At 43.3% G+C, this 14,048-nt stretch overlaps 1 protein-coding gene across 4 annotated transcripts in view; it reads left to right on the top strand.

Annotated features, from left to right (window-relative positions):
- Window positions 1–14,048, top strand: part of casq1b (calsequestrin 1b) — a 42,418-nt gene that overhangs the window by 25,652 nt on the left and 2,718 nt on the right. The window lies entirely within an intron of this gene.

The following is a 14,048-nucleotide window of genomic DNA, read 5'->3' as shown; positions in this document are numbered from 1 at the left end:
AAAATTTCAAGGGGAAAAAAACATTTTTACTGGGCGCTACCAGTCATTGAAATTTAAGGCATATTTTACTATGCGCTCTTAGTCATTAACATAGGAAAAAATCATAAAACTGATGGAGACTGGTGATAATGACTCATTTACTTGGTACACATTTATTTACTTATTACATGCATTAAAAACATCCATTTTCTGTCATTGCATTTCTACTTATTTATTAAAAGACGTTGCGTTGGCATGGGCAATATCGAATAGTTCTTCTAACCCTTCATTCCATTGGTCTTCCTTTTGTTTCAAATAATCTGAACGCTTAGCTTTATTCTCTTTATTTTTCTTCAACTTTTCCCATTCCTTGTAAATGTTTTCGATTTTAGGGACAACATGCTTCTTTAATTGCACTGGTATTCGGGCCTTTGACCAAACTTCAAAAACATCATTTGCTGTGGAATGTAATGCTTCCCTAATGCTTTGCTTGGCAATCTGCTTGTAATGGAAAAAAAGGGCCAACACTTCCCTTTTTGAAGGAAGCACAACACTATCTAAAGAAGAGGACATCTGTCCAATAAGCCATATCTCCGTTTTCTCGCTGGTAGCTATCGTTGCACTGGTTGATGAAGCCATCATTGTACAGTAGTCGGTAGCGACCCCTAAAAATCATTCTATAAAAAAAAAAAAAAAAAAAGGGTATTACTTTTTTATGATAATGAACCAAATGGCAGGGTGGCCCATGCAAAAATCGAATCTTCAAAAATAAGAAACACCCTAATATATATATATATATATATATATATATATATATATATATATATATATATATATATATATATATATATATATATATATATATTAGGGATGCAAATGATTAATCGACTTTCGATTAATTGTCGATTAAGCCGTTACTCGATCAAAATGTATTAATCACGATTAATCATTAGAGAGCGCTCCTGTATTAACTTGAACAGAGCGTAAGAACGAGAGGTGAACACGTGTCGCGAAAGACCAGAGTGGAAAACAAAATGAAGCGGGCGAAAAGACGTGCGGTGTGGGACCATTTTGAAGCGTGTTCGGGAAACGAGGCAGAAACTGCGTAATCCAGAAAATCCCAAGGAGGGAAACTTTATTTTCCACGCAACTCAAACAATAGCACTGTTCTCTTCCCCTCCCCTGGCGCGCGCAGGCGCCGCTCTCCCAGTGTCACTTAAAGGGCCAAGTGCCTGTCTGTTAGGGAATTCGCTGCGAGGAGTAGTAGTCGCTACAGTTTCAACATTGTTAATTTAGGCAAAGAAGTCAAATGTTCTGTGTGTAATGCGGTATTGAAGTACAACAGTTCCACTAGCTCACTCAATTATCATTTGAACACCATGCATGCAGCTGTCCTGCATATCACCAGTGCACCTGGTCAACCTAAAATCACAGCTACACTGGGAAGGCGAGCGTTTTCGAAGCTCGCTACAAAAAAATACGAGTGAGCTAAAAACAAAGCTATCTACTGCTACTACTGTAGCCCTTACAACAGATTGTTGGACGGCTCTAACAACAGAAAGTTACATTACTGTGACGTGCCACTACAGTGACGAGAACTGGCAGCTAAAATCTGCAGTGCTGATTACGACGAACATGTCGGATAGACACACCGCTGACAGTTTAACTGACAAGCTCAATGATGTTGTGGAAACTTGGGCACTCTCCGGTCGCGGTACAGCATGTGTTCACTACAAAGCTAGAAACATTGTCCAAACATGGGCTCAATAATATTCTGTTTGGCTCTCTATTTAATTTTTTCTTTTTTTTAAACATTTTTTTTTTATGTCTAATGTTTCAAATTGAACTGAGCCAGTCCTTAATTTATTCCTTTTTTAAAATGAAAGAATGTATTTTGTTATACCATAAAAATTTCCTCATGCATAATTACTTGAGCAATATATAATATAATACAATATAATTATCATAATATAATATATACTTTTTGAACAAAGTGTTTTAACTACACTGCTCAAAAAAATAAAGGGAACACTTAAACAACACAATGTAACTCCAAGTCATCCACACTTCGTGTTCAGATAGGAAGCAACACTGATTGTGAATCAATTTCAACTGCTCTTGTGCAAATGGAACAGACAACAGGTAGAAATTAGAGATTTTCAACTGATTTCAAAGATTTTTATTAATTGAGATCTAGGATGTGTTATTTTAGTGTTCCCTTAATTTTTTTGAGCAGTATATTTAGCTGATATTTTTAAAAGCCCTATTGAAACACTGAAATTCAGGTGAAAAACCCCGCTTATCGATTAATCGAAAGTCGATCGATAAGATCAGTCAACTAACGATTAATGAATTAATCGATAATTTGCATCCCTAATATATATATATATTCAATATATATATATTGTGACGATGGGTGCGGCGTCAAGGACGAGACACAATCCTTTTTGGCGCGTATAGCGCACGTGAAACACTGAATAAATACAGAGACGTGTAAACATTAGACAACGATGAGCACAGGACACTGCGCGAGCGCACATTAAATAGACAAACCACATTAGCCCCACGTGATTACTAGACGAGTCACAGGTGAGACAGATTATCACACGACATAGCCATAACCACAGAAATCCACAGACGCAGACAATGCACGTGGACCATGTAAACACATGCCCAAAAGGGAGGGGCCGGGGTCCTCAACGTGACAGACGCCCCCTCCAAGGGCACTACCCGTCCCGGGGTGGCAACAGGACCGAGTGCCCCGAACGCACGACGATGGGCGGATCCGACGCGCTCAGTCCTGCGTCTGGGAGGTGACTGCCCTTGGCGAAGCGTCCGTCACGAATCGCCTAACACACCCTCCCTGGGAAGACCGGGGAAAAGATGTTAGACACATGAAACGGAACATTCACAAACACACACACAGGAACACTTACACACAGAGGAACAAACGGGAAAAAGGGATTCGGTACACATATGGGAAGACTCACGAACACTGGGACAGACACACACGACAGTGGTGCCAGGCTGCGCACCAGAAGGAGGGCGATTAGGGAGGGGCCGGGGTCCTCAACGTGACATATATATAAGAATATATATATATATATATATATATATATATATATATATATATATATATATATATATATATATATATATATATAATATTCTTTTTTTTCCAGGTATATGCTCAACTGGTATCTCCTTCAGATTTAGTGCTATGTGTTATATGCTTGTTAATATTTGTGTCTTTAGCTATGTTCCATGTGTTATTTGTCAATCATGTCCTGACTTTCATTGTGTCCACATGTCGCTTTGGTTTCATTTTTCAGTAAAACGAAACTCAAGAAAGGCGCTCTGGCCTCAGGACCCTGCTTCATTCCTCACGCCACTGTGACATATACTGTGTGTGAATATAAAGGAGGACAAACCTGTTTGTATATGAACGAGCATGTCAGAAGCTCCATCTTATTTTTAGCAGTTGTGTGACACTGTCCTGTCCTTGTGGTCCAAGATTCCTGCAGAATGATTTCAGTACCTTGTGTACTGCCACAGTGCATTGCAGTGCATAAAGATGCTTAAATGCTTAAATATTAATATTCATTCCATGGAGTTCTAACATTCCAATAGCGAAGATCGGTTTTGTTTTTTAATTTCCTCATTTCTTTCTGCCATATCAACAACTGGCAATACAAACCGATTTGTCATTAATGTCATGCATGTTAGTATTAAAATGTCTTGTGACTGCAAATGACAAATCCTTAATCCTGCTGGTCTGAAGGTGTTCAGCAAACTGAACAGTCAGAAAACTGACCATGAATGGATGATGACAATTCCTTTGTGTCAATTAATTTAGTGGCTGTGTTAAAAAATGTACATTTAGATCGGTTGCATGCTACAGTTATGCAGTCTGGAGGATTCAGAAGTGTTTAATTACAAAATTAGCAACTGTTTTATTAGTTGAGTGATTAGGCAGCACAGTATTGTATTTAGTGAATTTCTCAACAGTCAAACAAAGAGGTTGGTCATTTTAGTATACTGAATACTAAATAGCACTTGGAGATAGAGGTGAAGTAGTTCATAGTGAACAGGAGCTCAGAGAGTTCGATCTTAAGAGAATGTTCATAGTATGGTTGTTCTTTGGTCTTGCCTCAAGAAAATGCTTTAAAGCTCTCCAACCATGTTCATTATAATGTACATTGAAGAGTTGGCAAGTAGCATTCGTTCTTTCAGGTGTTGAAAGATTTGTAGAAATTGTGAGTCTTTGACATATGCATGTAAGGACAAAGTAATTGGTTAGAAAATGTCTTCCAGACGCTGGAGTAATATTTTTGTTGGGCAGGAACAATTAGAATTGGCTGCCAGTGAGGATTATATGCAGTACTGTTCCATATATGGAATATACAGAAACAGGGGCATGTCCTGCTGAAATGACGTGATTGATAGTGGACTGAATGGAAGACTGTAAAAGTGGTGTCAGAGTTCAGCCTATAATATATATTCCTGAATATTCAGCCTATAAAATCTAGCAGCAGGAAGCAGGATCCGACGCGCTCAGTCCTGCGTCTGGGAGGTGACTGCCCTTGGCGAAGCGTCGGTCACGAATCACCTAGCACACCCTCCCTGGGAAGACCGGGGAAAAGATGTTAGACACATGAAACGGAACATTCACAAACACACACACACAGGCATGCTTACACATAGTGGCACAAGAGGGAAAAATGGGTTAGGTACACAAAGGGGAAGACTGACAAACACTGGAACATACACGCCAGGAGGAGAGCGAGTAGGGGAAAGAGATCCGGTGCTGCTGGCGCTGCGTTGGGCAGTCCCCCTCCTGTCTTCGCTGCGAACCCTCCACCGGGTGCAGCGTGGCGGGCGGACGTGCCCGGTGTAGCGCGGCTGTCGTACGCACCCGGTGCAGCGCGGCTATCGTACGTGCAAGGTGCAGCGCGAGGGAGCTCCTCCGCCGTGTCCATATTCTCCTCCTCGACCTCGAGGATCCCCTCCATGGACTCCGCCGGGCTCTCACCCCGGGAACAGTCCATGGGGCTGGCCCTGGAAGACCTGGAGGACGCGTTCTCCCCCGGAGTCCTCCGCCCCTTTACAGTCCCCACGGAGGAGGGAAGGCTCTCTTCCTCATCCTCCGTGTAGGGGTCACTCTCCGAGACACCAGACCCTACGGACGGGGAATAGTCCTCCGGTACCGTAGGAGAGGGACCTACAGGCGGAGGGAGGTAGTCCTCCTCTTCTGACTCCTCCTCCTCCTCTTCACCGTAGTCCACGGTGGTGTCATCGCAGATGGACGGAGGGTACTCCTCATCCTCCTCCCCCTCCCCAACATAGTCAATGGTGGGAGCGGAGTAAACGGACGGAGGGTAATCCTCATCCTCCTCCCCCTCCCCAACATAGTCAATGGTGGGAGCGGAGTAAACGGACGGAGGGTAATCCTCTTCTTCCTCCCCCTCCTCCTCGTAGCCCGCGCTGGGAGAAGGGCACACAGGTGGAGGGGGGTACTCCTCCTCTGACTCCTCCTCAGACTCCCCCTCTCCAAACTCCTCCTCCGGGGTCGACGCGGTGGCGCCGACGGTGCAGGTGCCTACCCTCTGAGGCGAGAGGGCGCGGGAAGGAGAGGGGTTTCGCTTCCTCCACATGCGCACCACCCCCTGGTAGAGCTCCTCTTGCAACGCGGGATCCTCGGTCACTCGAACCCCGCGTAGCATGAATGCGCGCACGCGGTCCGACTCCAGCTGCTCCGGTGTAGGGACGGCGTCTCGGCGCGGTGGAGGGGAAGAAGCGCGGTGATGCCGCTTACTGGGGCGCTGACTCTTTTTTGGCTGAGTCGTATAGCCTGGCATCTTCCTGATGTCTCTTGTCGGCTCGTCGTTCTGTGACGCGGGGGTCATGGCGAAGGATGAGACACGGAATCCTTGCAAGTTGACTGACGTCACTTTTAATTTCACAGATATTGCGCAATAGCGCACGAGCAACACTGAAAAACCACACACACAACGTGTATTCTTAGACAACGACGAGCACAGTACACTGTGCGAGCGCACATTAAATAGACAAACCACATTAGCCCCACGTGATCACGAGATGATTCACAGGTGAGACTTATTAATCACACGACATAACCCTAACCATGGATATCCACTGACGCAGACAAAGCACGTGGACTACGTATACACACGCCCAAAAGGGAGGGGCCGAGGTCCTCGACGTGACAGACGCCCCCTCCAAGGGCACTACCCGTCCCGGGGTGCCAACAGGATCGAGTGCCCCGAACGCACGACGATGGGCGAATCCGACGCGCTCAGTCCTGCGTCTGGGAGGTGACTGCCCTTGGCGAAGCGTCCGTCACGAATCGCCTAACACACCCTCCCTGGGAAGACCGGGGAAAAGATGTTAGACACATGAAACGGAACATTCACAAACACACACACAGGAACACTTACACACAGAGGAACAAACGGGAAAAAGGGATTCGGTACACATATGGGAAGACTCACGAACACTGGGACAGACACACACGACAGTGGTGCCAGGCTGCGCACCAGAAGGAGGGCGATTAGGGAGGGGCCGGGGTCCTCAACGTGACATATATATAAGAATATATATATATATATATATATATATATATATATATATATATATATATATATATATATATATATATATATATATATAATATTCTTTTTTTTCCAGGTATATGCTCAACTGGTATCTCCTTCAGATTTAGTGCTATGTGTTATGTGCTTGTTAATATTTGTGTCTTTAGCTATGTTCCATGTGTTATTTGTCAATCATGTCCTGACTTTCATTGTGTCCACATGTCGCTTTGGTTTCATTTTTCAGTAAAACGAAACTCAAGAAAGGCGCTCTGGCCTCAGGACCCTGCTTCATTCCTCACGCCACTGTGACATATACTGTGTGTGAATATAAAGGAGGACAAACCTGTTTGTATATGAACGAGCATGTCAGAAGCTCCATCTTATTTTTAGCAGTTGTGTGACACTGTCCTGTCCTTGTGGTCCAAGATTCCTGCAGAATGATTTCAGTACCTTGTGTACTGCCACAGTGCATTGCAGTGCATAAAGATGCTTAAATGCTTAAATATTAATATTCATTCCATGGAGTTCTAACATTCCAATAGCGAAGATCGGTTTTGTTTTTTAATTTCCTCATTTCTTTCTGCCATATCAACAACTGGCAATACAAACCGATTTGTCATTAATGTCATGCATGTTAGTATTAAAATGTCTTGTGACTGCAAATGACAAATCCTTAATCCTGCTGGTCTGAAGGTGTTCAGCAAACTGAACAGTCAGAAAACTGACCATGAATGGATGATGACAATTCCTTTGTGTCAATTAATTTAGTGGCTGTGTTAAAAAATGTACATTTAGATCGGTTGCATGCTACAGTTATGCAGTCTGGAGGATTCAGAAGTGTTTAATTACAAAATTAGCAACTGTTTTATTAGTTGAGTGATTAGGCAGCACAGTATTGTATTTAGTGAATTTCTCAACAGTCAAACAAAGAGGTTGGTCATTTTAGTATACTGAATACTAAATAGCACTTGGAGATAGAGGTGAAGTAGTTCATAGTGAACAGGAGCTCAGAGAGTTCGATCTTAAGAGAATGTTCATAGTATGGTTGTTCTTTGGTCTTGCCTCAAGAAAATGCTTTAAAGCTCTCCAACCATGTTCATTATAATGTACATTGAAGAGTTGGCAAGTAGCATTCGTTCTTTCAGGTGTTGAAAGATTTGTAGAAATTGTGAGTCTTTGACATATGCATGTAAGGACAAAGTAATTGGTTAGAAAATGTCTTCCAGACGCTGGAGTAATATTTTTGTTGGGCAGGAACAATTAGAATTGGCTGCCAGTGAGGATTATATGCAGTACTGTTCCATATATGGAATATACAGAAACAGGGGCATGTCCTGCTGAAATGACGTGATTGATAGTGGACTGAATGGAAGACTGTAAAAGTGGTGTCAGAGTTCAGCCTATAATATATATTCCTGAATATTCAGCCTATAAAATCTAGCAGCAGGAAGCAGGATCCGACGCGCTCAGTCCTGCGTCTGGGAGGTGACTGCCCTTGGCGAAGCGTCGGTCACGAATCACCTAGCACACCCTCCCTGGGAAGACCGGGGAAAAGATGTTAGACACATGAAACGGAACATTCACAAACACACACACACAGGCATGCTTACACATAGTGGCACAAGAGGGAAAAATGGGTTAGGTACACAAAGGGGAAGACTGACAAACACTGGAACACACACGCCAGGAGGAGAGCGAGTAGGGGAGAGAGATCCGGTGCTGCTGGCGCTGCGTTGGGCAGTCCCCCTCCTGTCTTCGCTGCGAACCCTCCACCGGGTGCAGCGTGGCGGGCGGACGTGCCCGGTGTAGCGCGGCTGTCGTACGCACCCGGTGCAGCGCGGCTATCGTACGTGCAAGGTGCAGCGCGAGGGAGCTCCTCCGCCGTGTCCATATTCTCCTCCTCGACCTCGAGGATCCCCTCCATGGACTCCGCCGGGCTCTCACCCCGGGAACAGTCCATGGGGCTGGCCCTGGAAGACCTGGAGGACGCGTTCTCCCCCGGAGTCCTCCGCCCCTTTACAGTCCCCACGGAGGAGGGAAGGCTCTCTTCCTCATCCTCCGTGTAGGGGTCACTCTCCGAGACACCAGACCCTACGGACGGGGAATAGTCCTCCGGTACCGTAGGAGAGGGACCTACAGGCGGAGGGAGGTAGTCCTCCTCTTCTGACTCCTCCTCCTCCTCTTCACCGTAGTCCACGGTGGTGTCATCGCAGATGGACGGAGGGTACTCCTCATCCTCCTCCCCCTCCCCAACATAGTCAATGGTGGGAGCGGAGTAAACGGACGGAGGGTAATCCTCATCCTCCTCCCCCTCCCCAACATAGTCAATGGTGGGAGCGGAGTAAACGGACGGAGGGTAATCCTCTTCTTCCTCCCCCTCCTCCTCGTAGCCCGCACTGGGAGAAGGGCACACAGGTGGAGGGGGGTACTCCTCCTCTGACTCCTCCTCGGACTCCCCCTCTCCAAACTCCTCCTCCGGGGTCGACGCGGTGGCGCCGACGGTGCAGGTGCCTACCCTCTGAGGCGAGAGGGCGCGGGAAGGAGAGGGGTTTCGCTTCCTCCACATGCGCACCACCCCCTGGTAGAGCTCCTCTTGCAACGCGGGATCCTCGGTCACTCGAACCCCGCGTAGCATGAATGCGCGCACGCGGTCCGACTCCAGCTGCTCCGGTGTAGGGACGGCGTCTCGGCGCGGTGGAGGGGAAGAAGCGCGGTGATGCCGCTTACTGGGGCGCTGACTCTTTTTTGGCTGAGTCGTATAGCCTGGCATCTTCCTGGTGTCTCTTGTCGGCTCGTCGTTCTGTGACGCGGGGGTCATGGCGAAGGATGAGACACGGAATCCTTGCAAGTTGACTGACGTCACTTTTAATTTCACAGATATTGCGCAATAGCGCACGAGCAACACTGAAAAACCACACACACAACGTGTATTCTTAGACAACGACGAGCACAGTACACTGTGCGAGCGCACATTAAATAGACAAACCACATTAGCCCCACGTGATCACGAGATGATTCACAGGTGAGACTTATTAATCACACGACATAACCCAAAAGGGAGGGGCCGGGGTCCTCAACGTGACAATTATATATAATTATATATAAAATATTTTTTTCTGTTAATAAAGCGTATTAGTAAATTTACTAATAAAAATTAGTAAATATTAGTACCTGCAAAAGAGAAATTATTAACAGAAATGTCAACAAACCTACTAGAAAACTTATTCTACACAAGGAAGAATATAAACAAAAGAAATGACATCCACAATGACAGCTGAAAATGGTGTAGCTATTCTTGTTTGAAGAAAACACCTTTACTAGAAGGAAGCAATTAAGCAATTTTCTGACACTAGTTTTTATAGGTGGAACAACTCTGACTACAGTTGAATAGTCCTCTATTCAGTCCATTATTAATCATACTATTATTATTATTATTCATGCTATTTCCGCATGACATCTCCCTTCTTCTGCATGGAGTCCTATTGTACATAATACTCACTGCATCTTGTAATGGTGAGAGACGGGGAGTTTGTCCATTAGTCTTTATTCTCTATTACACAATGCTGACTGAGCCTCAAAATGAATAATACACGTGAGTGCTGTTGTATTTGGCCATCTATAGGAGTGACATAGCTACATGTGCATTTTATATTCCATGATCTGTCTAATGACTGTCAAGACGTTTTGCTGCACTGTCTATACCAGTGACTGTACACAAGAGAGTTTGTCCACTAATGAGGGAATTTGGTTTTATTTTCTTGCCATATTTTGTAGAACCTTTACCCTTCCATTTTTAGAGTAAACATTTAATTTACACTTGTGTGAAACACTAAAACTGTTCTAGTGGTTATAACAACAATAACAAAGTTTATTTTTGTTATATTGTGGTAAAGAGGGTAAGACAGTGTTCACCGTTTAGGACAAAGATGAATATGTGACCAAAGATAGATTGTAAAGGCAATTTTTAATGGTTTATTGTTAGAGAATTGAAGAAAAGAAAAAAATCTGTGATCAGTGCTCTTTATTTTAGTACAACGAATGGTCACTTCATTAGAGGCACCCGCCCTTCCCTAAATGCAAATTAGACACATGACCCTGCAGTGTAGAAGAAAATCAGGTGAAAAAGTTTTACATGAATCACATTCAGTGAAAATACATTTTGGAACATTCTCCATTGCAAAATGCTGGCAGAACCGCAAAATGAATATGGTATAGACAGTGCAGCAAAACGAACTCTCAACAGTCATTAGACAGATCATAGCTCAACGACTGGAGTGGTAACCACTTGGCGTATAATGCTCAGTGAAGACGGCAGGACCTGCGGGTCTTAAAGAGTGAAAGGTGAGAGTGATGTAATGAGAACCTTGAGTGACGTCCTTGAGAACAAATGCTACATGCCAGTTCCTTGCTTTTTCAAAGGAACATAAAACCTTCAGCATGGATTGCTGCTTAGTATGGGTACTAAAATGGGACCATCTTATGCCAACCTCTTTGATGGATTTGTTGATAAACATTTGTAAAAATGCAATATTGAATGCAGTCCTGTGTATAGTGATATGGTTTTTGAGAGCTACACAGAATGAAGACTTCCTCCAGAAATGTATTGAAATATATGAACATTTTTAAACTGTGGTTTCCCCAAGGAAGTCACAGGTGATGCATTTGCTAGTGTTTTACCTGTTCAGAAAGTGAATGCACTGACCTCTAAACAATATGCTGTTATAACAACACGGATTCCTCTGGTGCTGACTTTTATCATCCTACAAATAAACCAGTGGCTAATATTATACTGAAACACTTCAGGATCCTCCAGGATGATGCACAGGCTTCATCACTTTTTAAGGATCCTCAGCTCAGCTCTTATAGATGAGACAAAAAAAATCATTAGTGACATGTTTATCAAGACCAATGAAAGTGTGGTTAAATTAAATTACCTGTGGTTAACTGTAGCATGCAACCAATCTAGATGTAAATCTATTAACACAGCCATTAAAATAACTGGCACAAAGAAACTGTCATCATCCATTCATTGTCATACATGTGAGAGTTGTGTACTGCATTACTTACAAGAGATGAAGTCAGTTTTATATTAGATAAACCAACAGAACGCAGACTGGTGAGTTTGCTGAACACCTTCAAACCAGCAGGATTAATATTTGTCATTAAGGATTTGGAGTCACAAGGCATTTTTAATGGGCATGGTATTAATGACAAATGTGTTTGCATTGCCTTTTGTCGGTCTGGCAGTAAAAGAAATTAGGAAATTCAAAGGAAAAACCACGGTATTGGATCTTCGCTATTGGAATGTTAGAACTCCATGGAATGAATATTAATATTTAAGCATCTTTATGCACTCCAATGCACTGTGGCAGTACACAATGTACTGAAATCATTCTGCAGGAATCTTGGACCACAAGGACAGGACAGTGTCACACAACTGCTAAAAATAAGATGGAGCTTCTGACATGCTCTGAACTATTCTACGTCATCACAGAAATGCTCTGTAGGACTCTTGGAATTTTACAACCTGTGGAATTAATGTTATCTACTCGTTCATATACAAACAGGTTCGTCCTCCTTTATATTCACACACAGTATATGTCACAGTGGCATGAGGAATGAAGCAGGGTCCTGAGGCCAGAGCGCCTTTCTTGAGTTTCGTTTTACTGAAAAATGAAACCAAAGCGACATGTGGACACAATGAAAGTCAGGACATGATTGACAAATAACACATGGAACACAGCTAAAGACACAAATATTAACAAGCACATAACACATAGCACTAAATCTGAAGGAGATACCAGTTGAGCATATATCTGGAAAAAATAAGAATATATATTCTATATTATATAAATTAGGGGTGACCTGCAATAGTCGCTGATTCGACTATAGTCGACTATACCCCCTAGTCGACTATGAACGTCCTAGTCGAATGTACCATTCTAACTGCATGGCGGTGCCCAAGGATGCAGCTAAGCATTAGTTTTTACATGAAATGTCTTTGTTTTCATTATATATAGCCTTTTGTCAAATAAAATCATCCTAATTTCTGTTAATAAATATTTTTAAATGATGTTTGCGCATTAACAATAGGCATCTTCCTTACTACACATTAATAAATCACACCCTGCTGATGCACAATCCAAACGAGCGGAGCTGAATACGCTACAGAATACGCGCAGCATCTGCCGAGATTAATCACATATATGTAATGCTGCAGCCCGGAGCCCCGGTGGGCGTGGGTAAAGGGCGGAGCATGTGTCAATAATTTTCGAATGCAGCCAATCAGATACTACACTTTCGTTGTCAATCAATTTTTATTAAGCCAATTATCAGCCAGAGTTAGCTGTCAATCATTTTTTACTGCAGCCAATCTTAACAGATTTGCCAAAAGAAGGCGGAAACTGCACGGAGAAGCTCTTTAAACAGAAGTATATGCCATTCTTGCACAAAAGTAGCTGAATAAAAACATTAGAAGAGCTATGACTTTAGACATTTTTAAATAAAAGTTTAAAATAACTCTCACTTGTTATTCTGGAACGGCACTTTAATGTTTTTTTTTTCCTTTATTGCACGTATTGCATCATTTACATCATATATATATGTGGCGAGTGTAAATTGTTAGCGGAGGGGAGGTGTAAATGGACACAAATTAAGTATTATATCGCGATCGATCGTCAAGAATAAGCGCCTCCGCCGAGCAGAGCGTTGAGGAGCGATTTCGATTGGAGGATCGTGCTATATTTTGTATTATTAATTTTTTGCTGATGCTGGTCCAGCGTGTCGCGTGCCACTGATTATGCCTCGGCGTGCCAACGGTGGCCCGCGTGCCATAGGTTGCCGACCCCTGCTGTAGAGCCTTTGAATATTAAAACCAATGCCTAAAGTGCCAGAATAACAAGTGAGAAGTATTTTAAACTTTTATTTTAAAATGTCTAAAGTCATAGCTCTTTTTTGTCTAAAGTCATAGCTCATGTTTTTATTCAGCTACTTTTGTGCAAGAATGGCATATACTTCTGTTTAAAGAGCTTCTCCGTGCAGTTTCCGCCTTCTTTTGGCAGATCTGTTAAGATTGGCTGCAGTAAAAAATGATTGACAGCTAACTCTGGCTGATAATTGGCTTACTAAAAATTGATTGACAACAAAAGTGTAGTATCTGATTGGCTGCATTCGAAAATGATTGACACATGCTTCGCCCTTTACCCACGCCCACCGGGGCTCCGGCCTGCAGCATTACCCTTCTCAGATTAATGGCTACTAAAAAACTTCAGAAGTATTTTGAAAAACATAAAGATGAATCAAACAATGTAAAGTGCAAGTTATGTCATCAACGTCTTTCATTTCGCACGACAACAACCAACATGGCATACCATTTAAAACGCGTAAGGCGAAAAAAAAACGTTTGTCGTTTCAGTCGTGTCGTGTCGTCTCGTCGCGTCTCGGCACGTAGGCCTA

The sequence above is a fragment of the Brachyhypopomus gauderio genome, unplaced genomic scaffold (assembly GCF_052324685.1).
Source record: "Brachyhypopomus gauderio isolate BG-103 unplaced genomic scaffold, BGAUD_0.2 sc77, whole genome shotgun sequence".
Taxonomy (NCBI): Eukaryota; Metazoa; Chordata; class Actinopteri; order Gymnotiformes; family Hypopomidae; genus Brachyhypopomus; species Brachyhypopomus gauderio.
The sequence above is the reverse complement of the archived record's forward strand: the minus strand, read 5'-3'. Positions and strand labels throughout refer to the sequence as shown.